Below are 13,925 nucleotides of genomic sequence, written 5' to 3' on the forward strand. Positions count from 1 at the left end.
AGTGATTTACATGATCTCATGGTCATAAGGACTAGGTAACTATGTATCAAAAGCTTATAGCAAATAACTTAATGACGTGATCTTATGCTACGCTTAATTGGGTATGTCCATTACATCATTCATATAATGATATAACCTTGTCATTAATAACATCCAATGTTCATGATTATGAAACTAATCATCTATTAATCAACAAGCTAGTTAAGAGACTTACTAGGGACTCATTTGTTTGTTTACATAACACACATGTATCAATGTATCGGTTAATACAATTATAGCATGGTATATAAACATTTATCATAAACATAAAGATATATAATAACCACTTTTATTATTGCCTCTTGGGCATATCTCCAACAGTCTCCCACTTGCACTAGAGTCAATAATCTAGATTACATTGTAAGGTACCTAACACCCATGGCATTCTGGTGTTGGTCATTGTAGCGACCTCACCTTTTAAGGTGCCGATCTCTGTGCGTATCTGTGCTAGTCCCTGGATCAATCGCTAGCACACACAGTACAAGATGTAATACCAAGAAACAAAGGTCTTTATTACATCGTATGATCCAGAATTTACATAAAGGATTACAAATTGCATAGCACAAGACTAGCATATCATCAGAGTTTCACAACGAATAAACATAGACAGCATGGAGTCCTTCGTCTTCATGTGCCACAGGCGAGCATGTTGAGGATAGACTCGTAACCCTAACCATCGTAACTCACTCGTCTTTTAAAACATCTGCAACATGAAACGTTACAGCCACGAATGGTCAATATTTTGAATGTATTGGCAAGATGACACTATAGTGGACTCAAATGGCAACCTAACACTTAAGTGTACATTTGGCTGGTAGAGCTCAGGCATAATTTGCATAAAGCCAATTTTTCCCTATCATTTATCAAAACATTTTCTTTCAGTCTAATTAGCAGTAACATTGGTAAAACCCCAATGTACCAAATTAACAGTACCATTGGTAAAGCCCCAATGTACCTTCCTACCCTTGTTCACCCATCAAATTTTATTTAAGAAATTGGGATGAGGAGATCTTCGAACAAGGACTTGTCAGTTCGCTCAAGTTGTCCATAACCGGGGACACGGCTAAGTACTTAGATTTTTACACTCTCGAGAGGTTGTACACCTTTACCCACATGGCCAGGTCAATCCTTCTACCTCGATGCACATTTTGCTCAGAGGATGTGCAGCACCGTGGCCGAGACCTTCGTGTGTAATCACCCGAACCATTCCCTAAGGGCCCCGTTCCACCTACGGTATCCTCTACCACCACCTGGCCCCTAGGATCCGGGTTCATACAACATACTTTGTCAAGCCAGAGCCATAGTAGCATGTGGTTGTACGGGAAGCTAATGAGCAAGGTTTGTCTACAATCTCTTTAAGCCTGGGTGACTTTCCGCAAGTGTGCACTAGCACCAGGGTCTTGCCCCCTGATACAGCCACCCTCTCCATAACTCCACCATTCACCCAGGTAATTTATTAAACTTAGTTGTTTTTCCTTAACCTCTATCAAAACATTTTCCATGGCATAGCAGGTAACAACTAAATTTAATGGCGGCTAAAGGAGTCTAGGAGTGGTGTAGCTAAACTACTAGGATTTATTAGCAGGCATAAAGCATAAACCCTAGACATGTCTACTATAAAAACACTACGGTGCAAGAATTAAAACTGGGACTTTTGGTGTGTGTCACTTGCCTTGGTGAGAGAATGAGTTGGTACACTCTTCGCAGACACACTCGTTGCAATCAGCACAACCACAATCTACAAACAAATATTTTCACTCCATAAACACATAGCAACACATATACAATCACAAAATAAATAAAAAATATGGATGCAATATGTGGATTAAACATGAACAACACACTTAATATGTTCTCTGGTTTCAACTATATGCATGATGCCATGGCAAAATTTTAGTGTTGAATTAATAATTAAAAACATTTCATATCATTAGAAAAGATCTACAACACTAAACAAATACTACAAGAGAAATGTATAGGTAACATTTTTTATTTTCTAATGCTACTGTACAGGGGGTTCAAATCTCTGCTAAATGCAAAAGGAATTACTTCAAAATAATTTGTAGAACTATTTATATAGCCAAAATACTCTATTTGAGTTTCTGCAAAAACTGTGTAAAAATATGATGCAAAAGTGCAATATTATGTCACTAACGTATTCTACACATTTTTCTGAGTTCAGGGACATCTTGTTTGCTAAATTTCGATAAACGGAACTAAAGTTATGATTTTTCTAAGATTGGAGTATATCCTGCCTAGAGTATTCGAAAATTATAACCAATATGACAAGTGGCAGATTCTAGTTGGTCAGTACCCCTTCATCTAAGTGATGTATTACCAGCCTTAGGATCTAGATCCTGTGGTTGCTAGGAAGAAGTAATAGATGAGAGAAAGAAAAAATGAAAAGAGGCTCACGTAGAACACAGGTCACTGGAACATATGGTCGTGGTCGATGCAGTTGATGTTTCCGTGCTTGATGGCGATGGTGTAGCATACAACGGAGTTCGTCTTCGCAAAGGGAACTCGATGACGAAGTTGCGGACGTCGAGGTGCAGTAGTTCGCCGGAAATCGCTCGCCGGAGACTACAGTCGAAATATAGCGTCGTCACTGTGGTGCACCAAAATTTGCGAAATAAAGTCTGAGAGATGCGCCATGAAAAGATAGGAAGTTTGGAAGAAACTAGAGATCAAAATATGGACTGTGCTTACTGCAATCGTCCCGGGAAGTCGCCGGTACCGTGAACTTACGAGGTGAAATTGGAGCAGCCTGGTGGCTCTCTTGGTGTGACGTTTGGGGGGAATTAGAGAGGAGAATCTGAGGCTTAAATAGGAAGAAACGGTGCGTCAAATGGTGTCTTAAATCGCCTGTAATCAACGAAGGAGGAAATGCAAGAAACTGCAAAACTTAAACGTCCGTGCGTGACTCCTCAGCTGGAGCTTGATGGCGACGATGATGTGGTGGTGGGGCCCAGATCAGAAGAAAAGAAAACAAAATTGAACGCGGACGGCGGGCTGCTGTGTTCGATTGCTTTCCTGGGCATACATGCACACGTGACACGGCCATGTCTGGCTCTGGCCGGTGCCCCGCTCTCTCTCTCTCTCTCTTGTTTTGTTTTTCTTTACTTCTCTTCTGTTTTGTTTTCTGATTTAATATTTGGAATTGATTTGAAAAACCAGTTTGCTTCAAAAGTGTCTAAAACGAAGTCTGAAAATTTTAAGTAAAATACCGTTAGATTTCTTGTTGGGTGTAGAATATTTTGGAACCACTTTTAGTTTAAAAGAGAAAACATTTTGATAAAAATCGAATTTGGCACAAAGGCCTATATAATTTTATTTGCATTCCTTCGGGTTTAAGGTTTCTTTATAAACTTGAATTTTGCTCAAAATTTCTAGGAAATGCAAAGATGCCATGATGCTTATGAATGCAATGCATGTTTTTGAAAACTCCGTTTTTGGAAAAACTTTTTAGGAAGTTTTAGTTCCTTGTCAATTTTTCAACCAAGACAAACAAACAAGCTTAGATTTTATTTTTATTTCACATTCCAAAATTTGGAAAATTTCGGGATGTGACAGACTACCACCCTTAAAAGAAATCTCGTCCCCGAGATTTGAAGAGGCTAGAAAGGAAATAGGTTTGGCATATGTCGAGATGGGCTACCACCCTTAAAAGAACTTTTGTAGCTAGACTAGGCCTTGGGCTCATGCTGTGTTCATCCTTGGTATGACTTGGCACTGGGGCGTCTCTTCAAAATCTATGGCTTTTGACCTTCAATAGGTGGTTGGTTATTCACATATAGTGAACAACATATCTCTTGAGTCGGCTTTTCCTTATGGCTGGGTTTCTAAACCCTATGGGCTGGCTGTTGAACTACTTTTTACAGAAGGGGTCACTCTTTTGGTCAAACCGAAAACCAATGTGAGAGTACTTCAAGGCATCCTTCATCTTCTTACTTGAAGGTCTTCCACTATTTTTCATCTAGTGGTTGGGTCTTCAAACTCACCGTAGTCCTACGCTTGGCAACACTTGCCTACTGTAAGGGTATAATATATCTCCACCCTAAGGTTCAGGCTTATCAGCGGTGTCTCTCTTGTAGGTATGTCTCTCTAGATTTACCATTCCTCATAACAAGAGCAAACAATATGAGTAGTCGTCATGGGGGCCAATCCATGTCGCACCCAATCATTACCTTCTATTCAGTTTGGTATATCTCGCATTCTAACTCTTGGTCAACCTCACAAGTTTGATAAAAAAAATCCATGGAGAATTGAATCAATGTTTCAATCCCCATTATTGAACTGTTTTGAAAACATTTCTATCGATCCTTAACTAGGGGTTTGCGTATCTCACACTCTTCGGTTCTTCATCTTGATAAGAACATCAAGGTTGGTTTTGCTAATGTTGTCTTTATGGCAAGTTGCCGATAAAACATTCTCTGGGTTGGATATAGATGAGAATAGATAGAAGGATTCTAAAGAAGATTCCTACCCTCAACACAGCAGATCAAGCCAAATCATCTTACAAACAACATTCTAACAAGCATCAAGCAACAGGGTTCAAACACAGACAAACTAGTATGGTCATACCACAATTTGGTACGATCAATGTGTTATTACTATATCGTTGGTACGATGAAAGATAACTAATGGTGGTCTCTTCTATTTCTATTTTGGATGTTTCGAGTTTCTATTCTACTCCATCGGTGTTTGTTCGTGTGTTGTGCAATCTGCATCGAAGTATTTCTTCAAGTTGTTCATTGGTCTTCCATGAAACCCTTCTTATGGAGTCGAAGAAAGTCACCTGAAGCAGCAGTCCCTCATTTCAGGCACAAGGTCATCATCTCTACTTCCTTGATGGTTCCATAAGGTAGGTCATCTAAGGCAAGAGGAAAAACATTTTTGAAGATGGAATAGATAAGAGTACTAGAAGTTTACAAAGCACACATTTTTTTAAAATAGGATTAGACACAATTTTCATCCTTGGGTTTTTTCCTATTTCTAATCCAAACCTAGGGTCACGAACCTATGGTCAACACAATGCTCTGATACCATCTGTAGCGACCTCACCTTTTAAGGTGCCGATCTCTGTGCGTATCTGTGCTAGTCCCTGGATCAATCGCTAGCACACACAGTACAAGATGTAATACCAAGAAACAAAGGTCTTTATTACATCGTATGATCCAGAATTTACATAAAGGATTACAAATTGCATAGCACAAGACTAGCATATCATCAGAGTTTCACAACGAATAAACATAGACAGCATGGAGTCCTTCGTCTTCATGTGCCACAGGCGAGCATGTTGAGGATAGACTCGTAACCCTAACCATCGTAACTCACTCGTCTTTTAAAACATCTGCAACATGAAACGTTACAGCCACGAATGGTCAATACTTTGAATGTATTGGCAAGATGACACTATAGTGGACTCAAATGGCAACCTAACACTTAAGTGTACATTTGGCTGGTAGAGCTCAGGCATAATTTGCATAAAGCCAATTTTTCCCTATCATTTATCAAAACATTTTCTTTCAGTCTAATTAGCAGTAACATTGGTAAAACCCCAATGTACCAAATTAACAGTACCATTGGTAAAGCCCCAATGTACCTTCCTACCCTTGTTCACCCATCAAATTTTATTTAAGAAATTGGGATGAGGAGATCTTCGAACAAGGACTTGTCAGTTCGCTCAAGTTGTCCATAACCGGGGACACGGCTAAGTACTTAGATTTTTACACTCTCGAGAGGTTGTACACCTTTACCCACATGGCCAGGTCAATCCTTCTACCTCGATGCACATTTTGCTCAGAGGACAGGTGCAGACCGTGGCCGAGACCTTCTGTGTGTAATCACCCGAACCATTCCCTAAGGGCCCCGTTCCACCTACAGTATCCCTCTACCACCACCTGGCCCCTAGGATCCGGGTTCATACAACATACTTTGTCAAGCCAGAGCCATAGTAGCATGTGGTTGTACGGGAAGCTAATGAGCAAGGTTTGTCTACAATCTCTTTAAGCCTGGGTGACTTTCCGCAAGTGTGCACTAGCACCAGGGTCTTGCCCCCTGATACAGCCACCCTCTCCATAACTCCACCATTCACCCAGGTAATTTATTAAACTTAGTTGTTTTTCCTTAACCTCTATCAAAACATTTTCCATGGCATAGCAGGTAACAACTAAATTTAATGGCGGCTAAAGGAGTCTAGGAGTGGTGTAGCTAAACTACTAGGATTTATTAGCAGGCATAAAGCATAAACCCTAGACATGTCTACTATAAAAACACTACGGTGCAAGAATTAAAACTGGGACTTTTGGTGTGTGTCACTTGCCTTGGTGAGAGAATGAGTTGGTACACTCTTCGCAGACACACTCGTTGCAATCAGCACAACCACAATCTAGAAACAAATATTTTCACTCCATAAACACATAGCAACACATATACAATCACAAAATAAATAAAAAATATGGATGCAATATGTGGATTAAACATGAACAACACACTTAATATGTTCTCTGGTTTCAACTATATGCATGATGCCATGGCAAAATTTTAGTGTTGAATTAATAATTAAAAACATTTCATATCATTAGAAAAGATCTACAACACTAAACAAATACTACAAGAGAAATGTGTAGGTAACATTTTTTATTTTCTAATGCTACTGTACAGGGGGTTCAAATCTCTGCTAAATGCAAAAGGAATTACTTCAAAATAATTTGTAGAACTATTTATATAGCCAAAATACTCTATTTGAGTTTCTGCAAAAACTGTGTAAAAATATGATGCAAAAGTGCAATATTATGTCACTAACGTATTCTACACATTTTTCTGAGTTCAGGGACATCTTGTTTGCTAAATTTCGATAAACGGAACTAAAGTTATGATTTTTCTAAGATTGGAGTATATCCTGCCTAGAGTATTCGAAAATTATAACCAATATGACAAGTGGCAGATTCTAGTTGGTCAGTACCCCTTCATCTAAGTGATGTATTACCAGCCTTAGGATCTAGATCCTGTGGTTGCTAGGAAGAAGTAATAGATGAGAGAAAGAAAAAATGAAAAGAGGCTCACGTAGAACACAGGTCACTGGAACATATGGTCGTGGTCGATGCAGTTGATGTTTCCGTGCTTGATGGCGATGGTGTAGCAGACAACGGAGTTCGTCTTCGCAAAGGGAACTCGATGACGAAGTTGCGGACGTCGAGGTGCAGTAGTTCGCCGGAAATCGCTCGCCGGAGACTACAGTCGAAATATAGCGTCGTCACTGTGGTGCACCAAAATTTGCGAAATAAAGTCTGAGAGATGCGCCATGAAAAGATAGGAAGTTTGGAAGAAACTAGAGATCAAAATATGGACTGTGCTTACTGCAATCGTCCCGGGAAGTCGCCGGTACCGTGAACTTGCGAGGTGAAATTGGAGCAGCCTGGTGGCTCTCTTGGTGTGACGTTTGGGGGGAATTAGAGAGGAGAATCTGAGGCTTAAATAGGAAGAAACGGTGCGTCAAATGGTGTCTTAAATCGCCTGTAATCAACGAAGGAGGAAATGCAAGAAACTGCAAAACTTAAACGTCCGTGCGTGACTCCTCAGCTGGAGCTTGATGGCGACGATGATGTGGTGGTGGGGCCCAGATCAGAAGAAAAGAAAACAAAATTGAACGCGGACGGGCGGGCTGCTGTGTTCGATTGCTTTCCTGGGCATACATGCACACGTGACACGGCCATGTCTGGCTCTGGCCGGTGCCCCGCTCTCTCTCTCTCTCTTGTTTTGTTTTTCTTTACTTCTCTTCTGTTTTGTTTTCTGATTTAATATTTGGAATTGATTTGAAAAACCAGTTTGCTTCAAAAGTGTCTAAAACGAAGTCTGAAAATTTTAAGTAAAATACCGTTAGATTTCTTGTTGGGTGTAGAATATTTTGGAACCACTTTTAGTTTAAAAGAGAAAACATTTTGATAAAAATCGAATTTGGCACAAAGGCCTATATAATTTTATTTGCATTCCTTCGGGTTTAAGGTTTCTTTATAAACTTGAATTTTGCTCAAAATTTCTAGGAAATGCAAAGATGCCATGATGCTTATGAATGCAATGCATGTTTTTGAAAACTCCGTTTTTGGAAAAACTTTTTAGGAAGTTTTAGTTCCTTGTCAATTTTTCAACCAAGACAAACAAACAAGCTTAGATTTTATTTTTATTTCACATTCCAAAATTTGGAAAATTTCGGGATGTGACAGTCATGCTTTGCCCTAGGGAGAGCTTTAGTCAACGGATCTGCTACATTCAGATCAGTGTGTACTTTGCAAATCTTTACTTCTCCATCTTCGATGTACTCGCGAATCGAATGATAACGCAGCTTGATATGCTTCAGCCTCTTGTGTGACCTTGGTTCTTGTGCATTGGCGATGGCACCCATGTTGTCACAGTAGATGACTAGTGGGTCCAATGCACTAGGAACCACACCGAGCTCTACAATGAACCTCTTCATACATACCGCTTCTGATGAAGCCTCTGAAGCCGCTATGTACTCCGATTCTGTTGAGGATTTCGCCACCGTGCACTGCTTCGAGCTTGCCCACCATGCGGCACCATTCAATATAAACACGTACCCGTGACCGTGACTTAGAGTCATCGGGATCGTTGTTCCAACTTGCATCGGTGTAACTTGTTACAACGAGCTCTTGGTCACCTCCATAACAAAGAAACATATCCTTAGTTCTTTTCAAGTACTTCAGGATATTCTTGACCGCTGTCCGATGTTCCATTCCTCGGATCACTTTGATATCTGCTAGTCAAACTAACAAAGATGTGCTATATCCGGTCTTGTACATAGCATGGCATACATGATAGAGCCTACTGCCGAGGCATAGGGGATCTGACTCATCCTTTCTCTTTCTTCTGCCGTAGCCGGACCTTGAGTCTTACTCAAGACCTTGCCTGGTAACATAGGTAAGAATCCTTTCTTACTTTCGTCCATTCTAAACTTCTTTAGAATCTTGTCCAGGTATGTACTCTGTGATAGCCCTATTAGACGTCTTGATCTATCTCTATAAATCTTGATGCCTAATATATACGATGCTTCACCAAGATCTTTCACTGAAAAACTATTGTTCAAATAACCCTTTACACTGCTTAATAGTTCTATATCATTCCCAATTAATAATATGTCATCTACATATAATATCAGGAATGCTACGTAGCTCCCACTCACTTTCTTGTAAATACAGGCCTCTACATGACCTTTGTATAAACCCGAAGTCTTTGATCACCTTATCATAACGTCGGTTCCAACTTCTCGATGCTTGCTTCAGTCCATAGATTGAACGCTGAAGTTTGCATACTTTGTCAGCATTTTTAGGATCGACAAAACCTTTGGGTTGTACCATATACAACTCTTCCTCAATGTCTCCATTAAGGAACGCCGTTTTGACATCCATCTGCCAAATCTCATAATCGAAAAATGCAGCTATTGCTAACAAAATCCTCACATTTTAGCTGCGCTACAGTGAGAAAGTCTCATCATAGTCAACACCTTGAATTTGTCTGAAACCCTTTGCGACAAGTCGAGCTTTATAGACAGTAATATTACCATCAAAGCATCTGTTTTTCTCTTGAAGATCCATTTATTCTCGACAGCCTTTCGGCTATCGTGTAAGTCTACCAAAGTCCATACTTTGTTATCATACATGGATCCCATTTCGGATTTCATGGCTTCTTGCCATTTGTTGGAATACGGGCTCATCATCGCTTCTTCATACGTCGCAGGTCTTCATCATTGTTATCCACAATCATGACATTTAGACAAGGATCATACCAATGCTGAGTGGCACGTTCCCTTGTCGATCCGCGAGGTTCAAAGTAGCTATCTCATTTGAAGTTTCATGATCATTATCATTAGCTTCCTCTCGTTGCTGCAAAGTGTATAGGAACATCTTCCGGTACTGCACTACTCTGATCAACGAGCAGAGATTCTTCAATCTCATCGAGTTCTACTTTTCTTCCAGTCACTTCTTTAGTGAGAAATTCTTTCTCAAGAAAGGTTCCGTTCTTAGCAACAAAGATCTTGCCTTCGGATCTGTGATAGAAAGTGTACCCTATAGTTTCCTTAGGGTATCCTATGAAGACGCATTTCTCCGCTTTGGGTTCTAGCTTGTCCGGTTGTAACTTTTTTTACATAGGCTTCGCAACCCCAAACTTTTAGGAACGACAGCTTAGGTTTCTTATTAAACCATAATTCATACGGTGTCGTTTCAACGGATTTTGATGGTGCTCTATTTAAAGTGAATGCGGCTGTCTCTAATGCATAACTCCAAAATGATAACGGCAAATCAGTAAGAGACATCATAGAACGAACCATATCTAAGAGAGTTCGATTACGACGTTCGGACACACCGTTTCGTTGTGGTGTTCCCGGCGGTGTCAATTGTGATAGTATTCCGCATTTCTTTAAATGCATGCCAAACTCATAACTCAGATATTCACCTCCGCGATCAGATCGTAGAAATTTAATCTTCTTGTTACGTTGATTTTCTACTTCACTTTGTAATTCCTTAAACTTCTCAAAAGTTTCGGATTTATGTTTCATGAAATAGATATACCCATATCTACTTAGATCATCTGTGAAGGTTAGAACATAACGATAACCACCGCGCGATGCTACACTCATTGGTCCGCACACATCGGTATGTATGATTTCCAATAATTCAGTAGCTCACTCCATAATACCAGAGAATGGAGTCTTAGTCATTTTTCCCATTAGACATGCTTCGCATCTATCAAGTGACTCAAAGTCAAGTGATTCAAGTAATCCATCGGTATGGAGTTTCTTCATGCGTTTCACTCCAATATGACCAAGACGACAGTGCCACATATAAGTAGAATTATCATTTAATTTAATTCTCTTAGCATCAATGTTATGTATATGTGTATCACTACTATCGAGATCTAACAAAAATAAGCCATTCTTTTCAGGTGCTCGACCATAAAAGATATTATTCATAAAAATAGAACAACCATTATTCTCAGACTTGAATGAATAACCGTCTTGCATTAAACAAGATCCAGATATAATGTTCATGCTCAACGCGGGTACAAAATAACAATTATTGAGGCTTAAAACTAATCCCGAAGGTAGATGTAGAGGAAGTGTGCCGACAGCGATCACGTCGACTTTGGATCCATTTCCAACGCGCATGGTCACTTCATCCTTTAGTAGTCTTCGTTTATTCTTTAGTTCCTGTTTCGAGTTACAAATATGAGCAACCGAACCAGTATCAAATACCCAGGTACTAGTACGAGAACCGAAGATAAACATCTATAACATGTATATCAGATATACCTTCTTTCTTTTTCTTGACAAGGCCGCTCTTCAGATCCGCCAAATACTTGGAGCAATTACGCTTCCAGGTGTCCCTTTTCCTTGCGAATAGCACTCAGCATCGGGCTTAGGGCCGGTCTTAGGTTTCACAGAGGCGTGGCAGCTTTCTTGCCACTCTTCTTGTTCTTGCCTTTAGACTTGCCCCTGTTTCTTGAAGTCGGTGGTCTTGTTGACCATCAACACTTGGTGCTCTTTCTTAATTTCAATCTCGAGATTTTAGCATGGCGAAGAGTTCGGGTAACTCTTTGTTCATGTTCTCGCATATTGTAATTCATCACAAAGTTCTTGTAACTAGGTGGCATGATTGAAGGACACGATTAATCCCCGATGCGTTAGGAATCACTATTCCCAAGTCATCGAAGTTTCTTCGCATGCCCGGTCATGGCGAGCATGTGCTCACTAACGGAGCTGCCTTCTTCCATCATGCAGCTGAAGAAGTGTTTCGATGCTTCATAGCATTCCACGGCTGCATGAGTTTCAAAGATAGTCTTCAACTCATTGATTAACTCATGTGGATCGTGGTGCTCAAAACGTTTTTGAAGATCGGCTTCCAGACTGCATAGGATGGCACACTGAACTTGAGAGTACCGAGTTTTCCGAATCGCGTAAACATTCTTTACTTCATCGGTTTCAGTTTCTGCAGAGAGGTCACCTAGCGGTGCATCAAGCACATATTGCAGATTTCCACCATTGAGGAAGATCCTCACATGACGGAACCAGTCGGTGAAGTTGCTACCATTGCTCTTAAGCTTTTCTTTCTCTAGGAACTGGTTAAAATTGATGGAGGACGCCATATCTACAACATATTTGCAATAGTTTAGACTAATGTTTATGACAAATTGAGTTCAAATTTTAATTCAACATAATTAAAAACTAGGTGAACTCCCACTCAAAACAATATCCCTCGCATTGTCTTAGTGATCACACGAACCAAATCCACCACACCAAGTCCGATCATCACGAGACAAGATGTAACTTCAATGGCGAACACTCAAATTGTTCATCATATCAATCATATGATTCATGCTCTACCTTTCGGTATCACGTGTTCCGAGACCATGTCTGTACATGCTAGGCTCGTCAAGGCCACCTTAGTATCCGCATGTGCAAAACTGTCTTGCACCCGTTGTATGCACTTGTTGAATCTATCACACCCGATCATCACGAGATGCTTCGAAACGACAAGTCTTGGCAACGGTGCTACTAAGGATGAACACTTTATTATCTTGATATTTTAGTGAGAGGGATCATCTTATAATGCTACCGTCGCGATCTAAGCAAAATAAGATGCATAAAAGGATTAACATCACATGCAGTTCATATGTGATATGATATGGCCCTTTTGTCTTTGCGCCTTTGATCTACATCTCCAAAGCACGGACATGATCTCCATCAACAACGGGCATGATCTCCATCATCGTCGGCGAAGCACCAAGGTCAATGGCGCCGTCTTCATGATTGTCCTCCATGTAGCAACTATTACAACTACTTTGAAATACTACTCAACATGAAATTTAAAGACAACCATAAGGCTCCTGCCGGTTGCCACAATACAATAATGATCATCTCATACATAGTCATCATCACATTATGGCCATATCACATCACCAAACCCTGCAAAAACAAGTTAGACGTTCTCTAATTTGGTTTGCATATTTTACGTGGTTTAGGGTTTTCGAGTAAGATCCAATCTACCTACGAACATGAACCACAACGGTGATACTAGTGTTGTCAATAGAAGAGTAAATTGAATCTTCACTATAGTAGGAGAGACAGACACCCGCAAAGCCACTTATGCAATACAAGTTGCATGTCGAGCGTGGAGCAAATCTCATGAACGCGGTCATGTAAAGTTAGCCCGAGCCGCTTCATCCCACTATGCCACAAAGATGCAAAGTACTCAAACTAAAGATAACAAAAGCATCAACGCCCACAAAACCATTGTGTTCTACTCGTGCAACCATCTATGCATAGACACGGCTCTGATACCACTGTAGGATAACGTAGCATAGAAAACAAAAAATTTCCTACCGCGAACACGAAATCCAAGCCAAGATGCAATCTAGAAGACGGTAGCAACGAGGGGATTGTCGAGTCTCACCCTTGAAGAGATTCCAAAGCCTACAAGATGAGGCTCTTGTTGCTGCGGTAGACGTTCACTTGCCGCTTGCAAAAGCGCGTAGAAGATCTTGATCACGGCGCCACGAACGAGCAGCACCTCCGTACTCGGTCACACGTTCGGTTGTTGATGAAGACGACGTCCACCTCCCCGTTCCAGCGGGCAGCGGAAGTAGTAGCTCCTCTTGAATCCGACAGCACGACGGCGTGGTGTCGGTGGTGGTGGAGAAATCCGGCGGAGCTTCGCTAAGCGTGCGGGATGTGGTGGAGGAGAGAGGGCCGCTAGGGTTTGGGAGAGGGGGGGCGCCGGCCACTAAGGGGTGCGGCCACCTTGTGGTCTTTAGGTGGCCGGCCCCCTCCCCTTGGCCCCTCATTATATAGGTGGAAGCCCCAAGTGTTGGAC

General features: G+C 40.9%; 2 long non-coding RNA genes across 2 annotated transcripts; both read right to left on the bottom strand.

The window, feature by feature from the left end:
• Positions 1 to 1,338: 1,338 nt before the first annotated feature.
• Positions 1,339 to 2,994, bottom strand: LOC139833354 (uncharacterized). Its single transcript, XR_011748964.1, has 3 exons — positions 2,749 to 2,994; positions 2,455 to 2,647; positions 1,339 to 1,777 (listed from the first exon to the last, which is right to left on the bottom strand). It is a non-coding gene; the product is annotated as an uncharacterized lncRNA (long non-coding RNA).
• A 2,156-nt stretch (positions 2,995 to 5,150) lies between these two features.
• LOC127312098 (uncharacterized) lies at positions 5,151 to 7,703 on the bottom strand. Its single transcript, XR_007858158.2, has 3 exons — positions 7,402 to 7,703; positions 7,108 to 7,300; positions 5,151 to 6,430 (listed from the first exon to the last, which is right to left on the bottom strand). It is a non-coding gene; the product is annotated as an uncharacterized lncRNA (long non-coding RNA).
• Positions 7,704 to 13,925: the final 6,222 nt, after the last annotated feature.

The sequence above is a fragment of the Lolium perenne genome, chromosome 7 (genome assembly GCF_019359855.2).
Source record: "Lolium perenne isolate Kyuss_39 chromosome 7, Kyuss_2.0, whole genome shotgun sequence".
Taxonomy (NCBI): domain Eukaryota; kingdom Viridiplantae; phylum Streptophyta; class Magnoliopsida; order Poales; family Poaceae; genus Lolium; species Lolium perenne.